Below are 15,585 nucleotides of genomic sequence, written 5' to 3' on the forward strand. Positions count from 1 at the left end.
CATAAATCTGGCTTACATGCACGTCCAGTCATAGTACCTTCCCTTGAACTCCATTATGACATAGATTCTATTGCTCACATGTTTGTTGCTGACTTTCTCCTTATTATCACCCTGCCCTCCTACTACATTCCTTTTTGCTGAAACAATGAAGATAATAATCAATAAAAAACTGAGGGAACTCAGAGGCTGGTGCCAGTGCAGGTCCTTAGTATGCTAAGCGCCGGTCCCCTGGGCCCACTGTTTTTTCTCTATACTTTGTCTCTGTGTCTGATTTCTTTTCTGTCTCTCATCCCACCCGACAAGAAATACCCACAGGTGTGGAGGGGCAGGCCACCCCTTCAGTATGAGATTAGAGGCATGAATAACCCCACCTGGCCACCTAACTCAGTCTTGAAAGGCCAGAAGTGATGCTGGAACTTTCTTCCTCTGTGGGTTAAAAAGGGAAAATTAGGGAGAACACAAGGCATGAGAGATGCAGCGATGGATATGTCTATATGGAGATTCTGTCTGCATCCAGTAGAAAAATGCATCTCTAGGCACCAGGTTTAAGAGCGAAAACCTGGAGTCTTGTCTGTTAGCATTCTCCTTCCCCACAAACCAGAGAGGGAATCCATTTGCTCTAGCACACGCGGATGTAGGAAATGTCACATTCCTATTTCTGTAACTTCAGTTAAATCAGCTCTGAGTCCCTGGATGCCTGGCAGGTGGAGAATTCAATCTTGTCGTTACCAGCATTCCTTTTCCTTCTCCATGGGCTTATGTAAGAATTCTGGGCTTACACACTGTTGGAAAGCCAAGTAGGAACTACATCCCCCGAACTCTCCATTCTTCCAGCTGCTCATGATCCATCAACCTTCTTTGGGCCACCTGCTATAGCAAGACCCTCCTCACAGCATCATTCCACTGACCCACAGGCTCAGCCCCAAGGACCCTCACTAGAACAGGTCTCCACTATGCATAGGAAGTCACAAAAACCTTCTCTTCATCTTGGCTTCCTCTGATATCCAGCCACTCCCCCACTTCTCATCTTAAACACAGATGGCAGCTCCTTCCCATCGTTCCAAAACTGAGGGATTGTCCAACCAAATTCTCTGCGGACACCAAAGCTTCACCCGTCCTCTTCAGGGAGGTGATGCAAGGGCATCTGATATCTTTGGAAGCCCAATTCTGGCCTCTCTTTGGGGTGGGCTGAGAGTGGGAACTAGACTCTCTTTTCCAAATGCCATGTGTATCTTGTTCATCATTACATTATCTCCAATGCCTGGCACATAGTAGGCACTACAGACTGACACATAGTAGGTGCTACTAGTGTCTGTATAATGGGACTCTTGAGGTTGAAGCTATTAGCAGAAACCTGCCAAGCAAAAAGATGGAAAACCAACCACCAAAAAAAAAAAAAAAAAAAAAAAGAAAAGAAAACAATCGTGGCTTTGAGCTCTAAACACACAAGACACCAGCCCAAGTTTGGGCAATTTTAATACAACAGCCATTTTGCCTCCAAACAAACTGGCACTGGAAACCTCCCTATGCCTCTTAAAGAGAACCAGTTTCCCTTTCTCTAAGTGGGCAGCATTTCTCCCCGGTGGCAGTACCGAGCCCACTGCCACCAGCAAACGACTGCAGCCAGGAGCAAAGAGCTTGATAGTTTGAAGAATAGATCTTATAGGGAAAAACAAAGTAACATCCACATAAATCTGGAACTACCACCACTTTCCAGAGGCCGAATCCCATTTGTAAATTCTCTTGCGTGTCAAGCACCTTGCAGTCAGCTCAACTACACACTTTTGGGATTCATTGCAGAGAAGAGTGAAGGTTATCTGCAAAATAAAGGAACCACGGCTCAGAATTCCCAGAGCAATCCATGACAGAGGAGGTGAGTAGAAAAGGGAAGGGTGAAGTCAAAGGAGAGAAGTCAATGAGTTGGCCAACACCAAGCAAGGATCATGGGACCCTCTCCACGGCCCCACATCTCAAATGAAGTCAACAAAACCCATCAATGCTTGGTGTAAGTGTTGTATGCTCCTGGAAATGAAAGCAGGGGCCACATTTCAGGTCAGTAGGGTCGGGGGTAGAGGCAGCGGTCATGGACTTGTGGGCCCTGGAGGATGGGATGATTCTGAGACATTGAATCCCTACACTGATCTCAGTAGAAATCTCAGGTAGGGCTTCAACATTCGTGGACAAAGGACTCTGTGGGCCTGAGAGCAACAGCCTTGGTGCATGTCCAAGCTCCATCAATCCCAACTGGGGCTTTGAACAAGTTATTTTTTTAACTAACATTATTTTAATTGACAAATCAGAATTGTACCCATGTATGTGATGTTTTGGTACGTGTACAATGTGGGATGATTGAATCAAACTAATGAACACGTCCATCCCCTAATTTACCGACAATTTTCATGATGCGACATTTGAAATGTGCCCACTTAGTTGTTTTGAAAGATACATTATTATTGACTATAGTCACGCTGCTGTGCTATAGATTTCAAAACATATAATCCAGCAACCCAACTTCTGGATATAGACCAAAAAAAAAAAAAAAATCAAAATCAATATGTCGAAGGGATCCCTACATTCCTATGTTCACTGCAGCTCTATTCACAATACCCAAGATATAGAATCAACCTAAGTGTCCATCAGTGGATGAAAGGGTAAAGCAAATGTACTATATACACACAACGGAATACTGTTAACCCTTAAAAAAGAAAGAAATCCTGTCATTTTCAACAACACAGATGAACTTGAAAGACATTGTGTTAAGTGAAATAAGCCAGGCACAGAAAGACAGATACTGCATGGTTTTACTGATATGTGGAATCTAAAGAAGTTGAACTCACAGAAATAGAGAGTAGGACAGTGGTTATCAGGGGCTGGGGTGAAGGAAAGGGAGGGGATGGGAGTCACTGGTCAAAGGGTACGAAGTTTCCAATAGGAAGAATAAGTTTTAAACAAGCTAAACTCCTCTGAAAGCTCAGTTCCTCATCTGTAGAGCACGGATACATCATTAACCTTCTAAGGATGTTGCTGTGAGAGTAAGAGATGATGTTCAGCACAATACCTAACGCACAGTCAGGTCTCCTTAAGCTTGAACCTGCATCGCCATGACCTCTACATCTCAGGACAGAAAGGCTCACAGCCAGTGTCTCAGTTCCCAATGAAAAGTGGATCCCAGACCAGGCTGAACAGCAGTATCCCTAGGGGATATCCCACCCTACTGAGTCAGAATCACCAGAGGTAGAACCTGGGTATGTATGTATGTGTATGTGTATGTGTATGTGTGTGTGTGTGTGTGTGTGTGTGTGTGTGTGTGTGTACAAGAGACAGGGTCCCGCTCTGCAGTCCAGGCTGGAGTGCAGTGTCACAATCATAGTTCACTGCAGCCTCAAATTACTACTGGCCTCAATCCATCCTCCCGTCTCAGCCTTCAGAGTAGCTGAGACTACAGGCGCATGCCACCAAGCCCGGATACTTTTTTTTTTCTTCCTTTTGGAGAGAGTCTCACTCTGTTGCCCAGGCTGGAGTGCAATGGTGCAATCTTGGCTCACTGCAACCTCTGTCTCCCGGGTTCAAGTGATTCTCATGCCTCAGCCTCCTGAGTAGCTAGGATTACAGGCATACACAACCACACCAGCCTAATTTTGCTCTTTCATTGTTGTTTCTTGTTTGTTTTTCACAAATAGGACTTCTTATTTGCTACTGATTTAAGTCTGAACTTTAAACGGATTCTTGGACTGGTGGTTCATATCCATCAGCTCATTCAACTTTAGCATGTGTGTGTCTCGTCCCTAGTGGGTTTTCCAGAACTACTACCGTCACCACGAAGCTCCATGCCTTTCAAATCCATGGTTCTCCAGCATTTTTACTTTTCTAATGAAGACATCATGGAGAGGATAGATTAGCAAGCCTTTTCTATAACTTTTCCAATGTTGTCTGGAATCAATTTATTGACCACTTCTTTCAAGTCATTTGTCTGCACCTCTCAGGTCATGATTTCCATCATCTTCTTCTGGATTTGGCAGACTGCTGTTGCTGAGCATAAGAGGTCTTCAGTATCTGATTGTTGTGTTTTTTAGTAAAACCAAGACAAAACAGAAGAAAGAAGTAACCATCGGTAGTCTTGACATCAACATGAGCTTCAATCATTGTTGAACATTTTTCAACCTTGGAACATATTTTGTCACAGGTAAGACCCATGGCATTGAAGTTAGTCAGGCAGCTTTTGCCCTGAACATCTTCAGTAATCAGCTTGAATTTTCTAAATGCAACTTCATCATTCTGCAAATCAGCAAGACTCACTTCAAACAGAAGACCCTTCAAACCATCAGATGCAATTTGGGTTCCTTGGGTCCTGGCGACCAAGTCTTTCCAGTATTTCTTATATTGAACATAGCAGGTGCTTTCACATCATACTGATCTTTCTTAGAGAATGGACCAACTACTTCCTTCTTAACTCCCTTTTTGCCACCTTTCATAAGCCACTTGTTCTTAACAACCGCCATGGTGCTGCTCGGAGTACCAAAAGGCTAAATTTTATATTTTTGGTAGAGATGGGATTTCAGGATGTTGGCCAAGCTGCTCTTGAACTCCTGATGTCAGGTGATCTGCCCGCCTCGGCCTCCCAAAGTGCTGGGATTACAGGTGTGAACCACTGCACCCAGCTGTTATTTATTTTTTCTTTTTTTGTACAGACAGGGTCTTGCCATGTTGCCAAGGCTGGCCTGGAACTCCTGGTCTCAAGCAATCCTCCCACCACAGCCTCCCAAAGCACTGGGATTTCAGGTGTGAGCCACCATGCCCAGCCTGGAATCTATTTTTAAAGCCAATCAAGTGTTGAATAAAATTGCAACTTGGGCTCCTTTTTCTTTGCATTTTTTACATTTCAATGGTTTTCAATATATTCAGAGATATACACAAACATTACCAGTCAATTTTAGAACATTTCATGACCTCAAAAAGAAACCTCATACCCTTTAGCTAACACCCCCATCCTCCCATGCCCCTACCAGCCCTAAGCAACCATTAATCGACTTCCTATTTCTGTAGATTTCCATCTGAATGAAATCATGTAGAATGTGATCTTTCACCTGTTTTGAAGGTTCATCCACGCTGTAGCGTATGTACTTTCCTCTTTTTTGTGATCAAATAATATTCCACTATGTGGGCAGAAAAGAATAGGTGTATCTCTTCATCTGGTGATAGGCATTTGGATTAATTCTCTCTTTGGGTTATTAGGAGTGTTGCTACTGTAATTATTCATGTACAAAATTTTGTGTGGACCTGTGCTTTCATTTTTGAATACAAAAATATGGCGCATCTCCAAGGAAGACATACAAGTGGCCAACAGGCACATGAAAAGATGCTCAATGAAATTCATCATCAGGGAAACAGAAATCAAAACCACAATTAGATACCACTTCATACCCATAAGCATGGCTAGAATCGAAGATAGAGAAAATTGGCCTAGTGCAGTGGCTCATGCCTGTAATCCCAGCACTTTGGGAGACCGAGGCAGGTGGATCACCTGAGGCCAGGAGTGTGAGACCAGCCTGGCTAACATGGTGAAACCCTGTCTGTACTAAAAAAAATACAAAAATTAGCCAGGCCTGGTGGCAGGTTCCTATAATCCCAGCTACTCGGGAGGCTGAGGCAGGAGAGTAACTTGAATCTGGAGGCAGAGTTTGCAGTGAGCTGAGATTGTGCCACTGCACTCCAGCCTGGGCGACAGAGCAAGTCTTTGTCTCAAAAAAAAAAAAAAAAAAAAAAAAACCCAGAAAATAACAAGTGTTGGTGAGGATGCAGAGAAACTAGAACCTTCATACACAGCGGTAGGAATTAAAATGGTGTAGCCACTGTGAGAAACAGTTTAACAACTTCCCAAACAATTCTACATAGAGTTACCAAATGACCCAGCAATTGTACTCCTAGACATAGGCCCAACTTGGGCTCTTTCAATCTATGGAAAATGAAGTATGGGTACTTGGCAAGAACAAAGAGGGAGAGAGGCAGAAATGCTGCCATGAGGGCACATTGATTGGTCTATAGTACACATGGCTTCTACTGCAAATGGTCTCTAAATGACTTCATCAGTTGCTCAGAAAAAAAGTCACCCTCTGCTCCAATCGTGGAGGAAGAAGTATGGATTGGACCTGGTGAGCCACGGTAAGACTGACGGCTAAACTTCATGAATGATGAGGGGATTTGCACGTATAATCTTGATTGTACATCAAATCTTGATTTTTTATTTTATCCACTGTCTTTGAAAACCTAACTCTTGACTAAGAACTGACTTTCCTGTACTTGTTGACTCTAAGTAAATTTCCAATTCCACATAGTCCAAAGATGATGTGCTGAGAAATCTCTCAAAGGAAAAATGCTAAGAATACAGGCAGAGTTATGCGACAAATTTTGCACAATTAACAGAAATTGCACTTGTGGGTATGAAGCACAAAACATTTTCATGGGTAAAGAAAAAAGTGTTCTTCATTCTAGTAGACGCTGCAGGATGAGGCCGATCTAGGTGTCTGCCCAGCCAGACCTTGGGCTCTTACCTAGTTTGTGTTAGAGTCAACTCTGAGGGAGTCTGTATTTCGGTCATCTTTTTTTTTTTTTTTTTTTGACATGGAATCTTGCTCTGTCTCCCAGGCTGGAATGCAGTGGTGTGATCTCAGCTCACTGAAATATCTGCCTCCTGGGTTCAAGCGATTCTCCTGCCTCAGCTTCCCAAGTAGATGGGACTACATGTGCATGCCACCATGCCTGGCGAATTTTTGTATTTTTAGTAGAGATGTTTCATCATGTTGGCCAGGCTGTGCTCAAATTCCTGCCCTCAAGTGATCCGCCTGCCTTGGCCTCCCAAAGTGCTGGGATTACAGGCATGAGCCACCATGCCCGATCTCAGTCATCTTTTATCCTCCACGCCTGGCAAGTTCTAGACACACTGTGGTTCCATATAAGTTTGTTGAATAAACAGGAGACAGAAAGTGGGAGCTCTGGAAGTAGAGTAGATTCCAGAAATTGTGCATATTTCCCAGAGACTGTGGCCCAATTCCTCAGTACTGCCAGAGTTTTCTCTATGTCAACTCAAACCTTGTGTGTGGGCCCAGGCGCAGCGGCTCACACCTGTAATCCCAACACTTTAGGAGGCTGAGGTGCACAGATCACTTGAGGCCAGGAGTTTGAGACCAGCCTGGCCAACATGGTGAAACCCCGTCTCTACTAAAAATACAAAAATTACCCAGGCATGGTGTTGTGCACATGTAGTCCCAGCTACTCAGGTGGCTGAGGCACAAGCATTGCTTGAACCCAGGAGGCGGAGGTTGCAGTGAGTCACGATTATGCCACTGTACTCTAGCCTAGGCAATAAAGCAAGACTGTCACAAAAGAAAAAAAAAAAAACCCTTAAGTGTGGGCCTTGTTACAGAATTAATGTTTATATGGACAATATGTACATGGGTGTATATTAAGAGCATGAGTCATCCACAAGATTTTAGCAAAGTCCATTTGGAAAGCTCAATGCTTTGGGCTTCCACTTGCTTTGCTGCCTCTGTCCTCAGAAGGAGGCTTCATCCTTCCATGTAACCAGCAAATCCTTTATGCAGAGATGTACACAACACACTCCTCTCCTTGGCTATGACACCTTGAAAGGGTACTCTTGGTGGCCCCTGGTGCTCATTTCAGAGTAGTTCAAATTAAGGTGATCAGCTTTCATGCCAATCACTCTACAAATTACTCCTATTATGACCAATTTTTCTAAATGCTTTATTGAATTACTTAAAGAAATGTGCACATAGAAGAGGTCAACACAGTACTTTTCTTACAAACTGAACATACTGGCCAGACGCAGTGGCTCATGCCTGTCATCCCAGCACTTTGGGAGGCCGAGGTGAGCAGATTGCTTGAGCCCAGGAGCTTGAGACCAGCCTGGGCAACATAGTGAGACAACCCTCTCTACAAAAAATAAATAAATAAAAAATTAGGCAACTGTGGTGGCACATGCCTGTAGTCCCAGCTACTAGGGAGGGCTGAGGTGGGAGGACTGCTGGAGCCCAGGAGGCAGAGGCTGCAGTGAGCCATGACGGTGCCACTGGGCTCCAGCCTAGGTGACAGAGCAAGATCCTGCCTCAAAATCAACAACAACAACAACAAAAAAAACTGAACATCTCCATATTACTGACACCCAATTCAAGAAACAAAATATTACAGCCCCTTCCAGGATATTCCTGGGGTCTCTTCCATCTCTATTAACCCCTAACTACAAACAGCCTTCACCTATTTCACCTGACATTGTACTTTATGAAAGCAGCAGTTCTCAGATGGGGCTATTTTGCCCCCTGGGGACATTAGGGAATATCTGGAGACACTGGGGGCTGTGTCTACTTGGGGAGAGTTGTGTTACTGCCTCCAGTGAGTCCAGGGATCCAGGGATGCCGCTCAACATCCTGAAATGCACAGGGAACCCCCACACATACAACAGAGAAATTGCTGAGCCAAAATGTCAGCAGTGTCACAGCTGACACCCTGATATACACACTATCACACAGTATCTGCTCTTTCGTGCTCAGGATCTTTTTCATTCTAATGATCTCATAGGAAACAGAAATGTCATTTAGAGGTAGGTAGAGTGCAATACAAAGAAGATCCAGAGGTTTTTTGTTTTGTTTTGTTTTGTTTTGTTTTTTAATCAGCCTGGTGCCTTTAGAGCTAGGATTTAGTTTCCATTCTTTCTGTCTCATTTTCAAGTGATTTTTTCTTCAAATGGCATCTACTGGGCTCAAGAACCGGAGACCCCCACAAAGCTGAGATTCACATGGGAATTTTGTACACACCCACACAGGAATACACTGCCATTTACTTGCAGACATCCACCCACAGATACACACATCCGGAGACCAAGACAGAACGCAAACTCCACCATAAAAGCACGGTTCCCCATACAGGAGAAAAGCACCATTCACTCCAGGGAGGTACCTATTTGTTTAATTCAGCCTCCGATAATCAGGCTGTTGCCAAGCCCAGCTCTGAAAGTCTTCCCCTCTAGGAAAGAGAGATGGATTTTTTCTTTACTCAAGAATATAGATTAAAAAAACAAACACTTCTGCATCTCAAAGCAGTCTCTACCTCCTGAGCTACACATATTGATCAGCATTTTATTGTCAATTTTCTTTTATTTGAATTGGAGAAAAATATAACTTAGTTATGTTCTTACTGACAGTTTGGAATCAGTTACACTAAATCCAATTCTCTGGGTTCTCATGATTAAGTTGTTTAATTTGGGGGACAACAAAGCAAAAGTATTGGTCGTGTTTTAATTTAATTAGTACAGGATATATCTAAGGGGTTGCAGTATCACTGTAGCAAGAAGCTCATTCTGCAGTAAAAGGGGGGGTTCTGCCACTAGGATTGAGTGAGGGTGGTTCATGGCTGCACCGTTTCATCAATGTCTCTTCAAGAGTCCATGGAATGTGGAATGGGAAAGACTGAAATAGTGCAAGTCTTGGCTAAGCTTCTATTAAGGGGTGTTAGGAGCTGATAAAATAACCTGGTCTTTATAGACATCCCACACTGTAGTTCTCTAAGCTACAGATTCTCAGATTTTTCTATTTTATAAACAAGTAAAAATATTTTTTTAATTTGAGAACCAACATAAGGTTGCTATCTTTTTTTTCTTTTGGGTAAGAAGGAACTTTTTTAAACTACCAGTTACACACACACACACACACACACACACACACACACACACACACACACAGAAATTCCACCATGATTAGTCAGAATAGGTGAGGTTTTGCTGCAATAACAAACAACTCCTAAATCTTGGTAACTTCAAACATCAGAAGTTGTTTTTCTCACTCATGCTTCATCTGCAGGGAGGTGTGGGGTGCTCTGTTTCCCATCAAACTTGCCCTAAGACAGAGGTTAATGGGGGTTGAAATACCTCGAGTATCACCAAGCAGGGAACAGAGGGAGAAGAATGTTAGGAGTCTTGTACTAAGAATTAAACGCTCCAGGCTAGAAGTCTAACATTGCACCTCTGCCCCCAGCCTCTTGGCCAGTACTAGCCACATCCCCTCCCCCACCACAAGGCAATACATGAAGACAGGAGAATTGGATACATTACAAATTTCTACCCCATGGCATTTCATAAAAGAGAAAAAAAATGCCAATACAAAAATGTTTTAATAGAATAGAATATATACATTTTTAGAATAAAGAACAATCCTCCAAAAAGGACAGCTGGTGGTCTTTCACTGGTGGGCACATTTCTGTGACATTGTCTCTGTTTTTCCATTTTATCCTTGACCTATGAACATTTTATACAGATGGCCAAAAGAACACCATTTGGGGACCACTGCTCTAATCAGGTGATGAAAACGGCCCCAAGAACAGAGCACAGTCTCTTTAGCAAAGACCCAGCAGGGCCAGGGTGACCATGTTCTCACCATCAATGTGAAGACATCCACCTGCAGCATCCTCACATCCCAACATCAAACAGTGGCTCTTTATAGCTTGATTCTAATGCCCTTTGATCTTCATCATCATTGTAAAGCTCTCTGGCCCCAAGATCTAACATCGCCACTCTAGCTACATCCTGCAACTGTTCACCTCTCCTGCCTCCTCATCCCTCTAAACTTCTCTTCACAACCTCATGTTTACTTCTTGCTTTACCTTCCTGCTCAGCCTGGACCTTACAGTCACCTTCTTCTTGTAATGTGCTCCTAAACTCTTTCTTCCCTTCCTTCAACCACACCCACCTGGAAAATCTCCATACCCCATTGATGACTTGCCTCGCAACTGCCCAAGGGCTGCTGAATGATACTGGAAAGAATCACAACATGGATCTGGTAGTTCCACTAAATAATCTCACCATCCAACTCTAGGGTAGACTTCACTTCTGTTCAGCAATATTTTTAAGCATCACAAATAAATTCCAAACCATATTTGCTATAACAATTGACTTTAAACCTTTTCCATATCTCAAAGCCCCCCAAACCCAGCCCTAGGGGTTTCAGAGCCCAGAGTTGATTTCTCTCAACTCACTTCCATCTCATCCCTAGATCACTGTATCTTGATCCTCTTCCTCTGCCTTTCCCATGTTATAAGGAGAAGCATCCTTCTCCTTTCCCAAGCTACCTTCTTCACTTGTGCCTCATTTGAGACCTGCCTTTATCACCCGTTCCCTTGGAACTCCCATGACTCACCACCTTCCCTTGTCATTTCACTCATAAACATTTTGCACCGTGTATGTGCCAGGTGTTTAACATATAATCATGCTTAAGTCTCCACATGCTAACAAGAAAAACCTTGATTATCCCTGCTATGCCCTCAAGTCATTACCCTCCCCGCTCCTTTCCTGTGTTCCCAAATTTTGTTGATCTTCATCAATCCCTCTGATGCAGATGGCTCCGAAGTTTGCATCCTATTAGGTTGGTGCAAAAGTAATTGCGGATTTTGCCGTTAAAAGTAATGGCAAAAACAGCAATTCTTTTTGTAGCAGCCTAGTATCTTTTCTCCTTCTACCAAACTTTGTCCCTGAGACATCTCATCACCTATAACTACCTCCTCCATACAGTTGATTCCCAGATCTGTATTATTCTACTGAAAGTCCATTCCCCAATTTTCTTGGCTAGAATAACAGAAGCCCAATTAGAATTCATGATAACAGTTTCCCACCACCACCACCACCACCACCATCGTCGCCCTGCCATTGTTAGCAAAACCATCTCTTGAGTGGAGCTCAAAGATTTGTAATTTCCCACTCCCCAGAAAGATAACTTCAGACTCAGACTAGAAGTAAAGATCCTCCAGATATGGCCTCAACTACCCTCCAACCCATGTCCCCAGTGCATCCCGTTGATGTCCCCTTCAGTGGAGTTAAAATGGAGTGAGTGTTTTTCTTTTCACATACTCCTGGTGTTCTTCCACAAATACAATTTTCACCTCTTGAATATTTTCAAGGATTCTCCATGCTACACAAAGAGAAATCCGAACTCCCCATCAGGACCCCAGTCTTCCCAAACCCTCTTTGCACTTTTCTGCCGCCATGCTTTTCCTTGGTTCATCCTCTTCTCTAATATAACCTTGTGTATTATTCTAGGTTCTCCAGAGAAAGAGCAGAGAGATAGAGGTAGAGCTATACACATAGAGAGAGACAGATTGATTTGTTGTAAGGGATGGCTCACATGGTTATGGAGGCTAAGGAGACCTGGAGTCTGCAGCCAGCAAGCTGGAGACCCAGGACAGCCAATGATATAGTTCCAACTCGAGTCCACATCTAAAGTCAGGACAAGATTGATGTCCCAGCTCAAATATAATCAGGTAAAAAGAGCAAATTCTCTGTGACTCTACCTTTTTGTTTTGTTCAGGCCTTCAATGGATTGGATGAGGCTCACCCACATTGGGGAGGACAATCTGCTTTATTCAGTCTACCAATTAAATGTTATCCTCATCCAGAATACCTCAGAGACACACCCAGAATAACGTGTAGCCAAATATCTGGGCACCCCACAACCCAGTCAAATTGATACATACCGCTAACCATCATGTCTTGCTTCTACTCTCTCGCCATTTCTGCATGGCCAAATCCTTCCCTTATTTCAAGGCTTAGTTCAAATGTTACCTCTTAACTAAGCCTTCCCTGCTAACCCCAAATATTAATAGAATTGGTTTCTCCCTTCTCTGATGTCTCAAAATATATTGTGTTTCTCTTTTATTGTATTTATTACAAACTCCCTTATAAATCAAGACAGTGATTCCCAGACAAATTATCAAAAGAGTATAAAAGAAGTCTTCTTTGAGTGTGAAATATCTCACGGAATATAGCACATGGCCTCTTCATGAAGAAACTACTGGGAGAGAAGAAGACAAGCTGGAAGAGGCCAGGGAAAGGGGGTTAGTATAAAGCACAATGAGGCTGGGCTCATACAGTGGCTCACACCTGTAATCTTAGCACTTTGGGAGGCGAAGGCGGGTGGATCATGAGATCAGGAGATTGAGATCATGCTGGCTAACACGGTGAAACCCCATCTCTACTAAAAATACAAAAAAGTTAGCCAGACATGGAGGTGAGCGCCTGTAGTCCCAGCTACTCGGGAGGCTGAGGAAGGAGAATGGTGTGAACCCGGGAGGCAGAGCTTGCAGTGAGTCGAGATTGCACCACTGCACTCAAGCCTGGGTGACAGAGCAAGACTCCATCTCAAAAATAAAATAAAATAAAATAAAGCACAATGAAATGTCAGTGGATGGGTGCTTATAATTTCTAAGGGAAATAGAGTATAATCCAAGAATTTTATAGCCAGCTAAATTATTGCCCAATCAAAATAGGCAAAAGACATGATCACATGTCGAAGAACTTAAAGAATACAGTATTTCTGAGCTCTTTAAAAAAAAAAAGTCTTCATAATAAAATTTAGTCAGCCAAGGAATTAAAAAATAAGCAACTTGTGAATTGAATGACCATGACAAAAGGCTAGTGATAGGACTATGATTGCAGAACAGAAAGAGAAGGTGGTCAACCTTAACAACATAAAACAACCTAGAAATAACTAGTTTCCAGAAGTAAAGGGAGGGACTGTAGGAAGTAGAAGTGCTAATGCCCTTTATTAAGTCAATTAATCAGGTCTAAAATTGAAACGTGGTTTTAAATATATAACTTCTTGTTTATTTTCCTCCCTAACTACCTGAGGATCAACCACCATCATGAATGACACAGTGACTACCTGGACCAGGAAGTTCATGACCAATCGACCGTTCCAGAGGAAACAAATGGTCACCAATGTCCTTCACCCCGGAAAGGCAACAAAATGTACACGACCACAATGGATGTCATCTTCATGTTAATAGTTGGACTCAGAACCTATTTTAGTGGTGGTTAGACAATCGTCACCCACATTGGAGTACAGTGGTACGATCTCAGCTCACCAAATCTCTGCCTCCCAGGCTTAAGCAACTCTCCTGCCTCAGCCTCCCCCGTAGCTGGGATTACAGGCACGCACCACTACTGCCTGGCTAATTTTTATGTTTTTAATAGAGATGGGGTTTCACCTTGTTGGCAGGCTGGTGTTGAACTCCTGACCTCAAATGATCCACCCGCCTTCGCCTCCCAAATTGCTAAGATTACAGGCATGGGTCACCGTGCTCAGCCTTTTCTGTATTAAATTTTTTTAAACACAACATTTAAAATAATCAAGTCATTCTTTTTGAATCTACTTTGTATTATAGGTATCCAAATACTCACCTATTCTCTCTCACATGATGACAAACTCGTTGAAATGTCATTTAATTTTGTGGATCCAGCCCCAGGGATTCTGACTCTGATTCTAAAGGGCCTGCATGCAGAGCGAGCAAGCCGCCTGGATGATTCTCTTACAGGTGTTTTAAGGGCAGCAGTTTGAGACACCCTGATGCAAAAGAACGAACCCTCAAGGAAGTTGGCTGTACATGTATTTTCCTTCCTAGCACAGGAAATGACAGAAAGATTATCCAATCAGTACCACTCATAGCACCTGATTATATGTGTATGAGGAATTCAGAAATGGTTTGATCAAGGTTCAAGACCTAAAAAGTAGCTTTTCTCTCGGACACCAAGTCCCCATCTCATGCGTTGTTGAGTTAGTAGAATCTGAGGATGATGCTTCTTCCTCCAGCATTGGTATCTTATGGTTTTGTTGTTCAGTAAATGAAGTACCTCCATCCCCCAACATCCCCAAGCTTAATTCCAGTTTCCTCACATACACTTTTTGTTTTGTTTTGTTTTTGAGACGGAGTCTCGCTCTGTCACCCAGGCTGGAATACTGTGCAGTGGTGCAACCTCAGCTCACTGCAACTTCCACCTCCCAGGTTCAAGTGATTCTCCTGCCTCGGCCTCCTGAGTAGCTGGCATTACAGGCATGCACCATCATGCCTGGCTAATTTTTGTATTTTTAGTAGAGATGAGGTTTCATCATGTCGTCCAGGCTTGTCTCAAACTCTCTGCCTCAAGTGATCCACCTACCTCAGCCTCCCAAGTGCTAAGATTACAGGTGTGAGCCACCGTGCCCAGCCCCCTCACTTACACTTTTACAGAAGATCTGATCATACCCACTCCGCAGAAGTCAGAATGGCCCCCACGTGGTGTTAAACCGGAGTGAAAACTTCAGTTCAATCAACTGAGGGTGACACAGAAACATTTCCCCCAAAATGCTTTTGGCAGCTCTGCTGATCCATAACCTGGCTCCATTTCAGGGCAAGATCTCCACTTAAGCTGCACTGGCTTCCACTAGAGTAAATCACATTAACTCATGGCAAACACAACTGAAGGGCAAAAAGATTCTTTTTAAAATGATTTTTGTCTCTCACTTACCAACACACGCTGGCCTCCCTAGAGCCTGACTCCATTCAGCACCTGTTCCACTGAGCACCCACTGAAAACTCAGCTCATGAGCTGAGATGACCCAGACATCAAGGAGTTTACAATCCAGGGGAAGAACAGACCTGAATACAAGTGATGACAATACAAGACAGAGTCAAAGAGCCCAACTTGAAGTATCAGCAGAATAGCACCAAAGACTAGTTCCCAACCCAGCTCCCAGCGCCAGAGACAGAGCCAGG

The 15,585-nt window shown here is 43.4% G+C and overlaps 1 protein-coding gene and 1 pseudogene across 1 annotated transcript in view; both read right to left on the reverse strand.

The window, feature by feature from the left end:
• Window positions 1–15,585, reverse strand: part of LOC129395909 (uncharacterized) — a 110,414-nt gene that overhangs the window by 69,960 nt on the left and 24,869 nt on the right. The window lies entirely within an intron of this gene.
• On the reverse strand, window positions 2,361–7,737 carry LOC134730954 (small ribosomal subunit protein eS1-like; annotated as a pseudogene).

The sequence above is a fragment of the Pan paniscus genome, chromosome 7 (genome assembly GCF_029289425.2).
Source record: "Pan paniscus chromosome 7, NHGRI_mPanPan1-v2.0_pri, whole genome shotgun sequence".
NCBI classification, from domain to species: domain Eukaryota; kingdom Metazoa; phylum Chordata; class Mammalia; order Primates; family Hominidae; genus Pan; species Pan paniscus.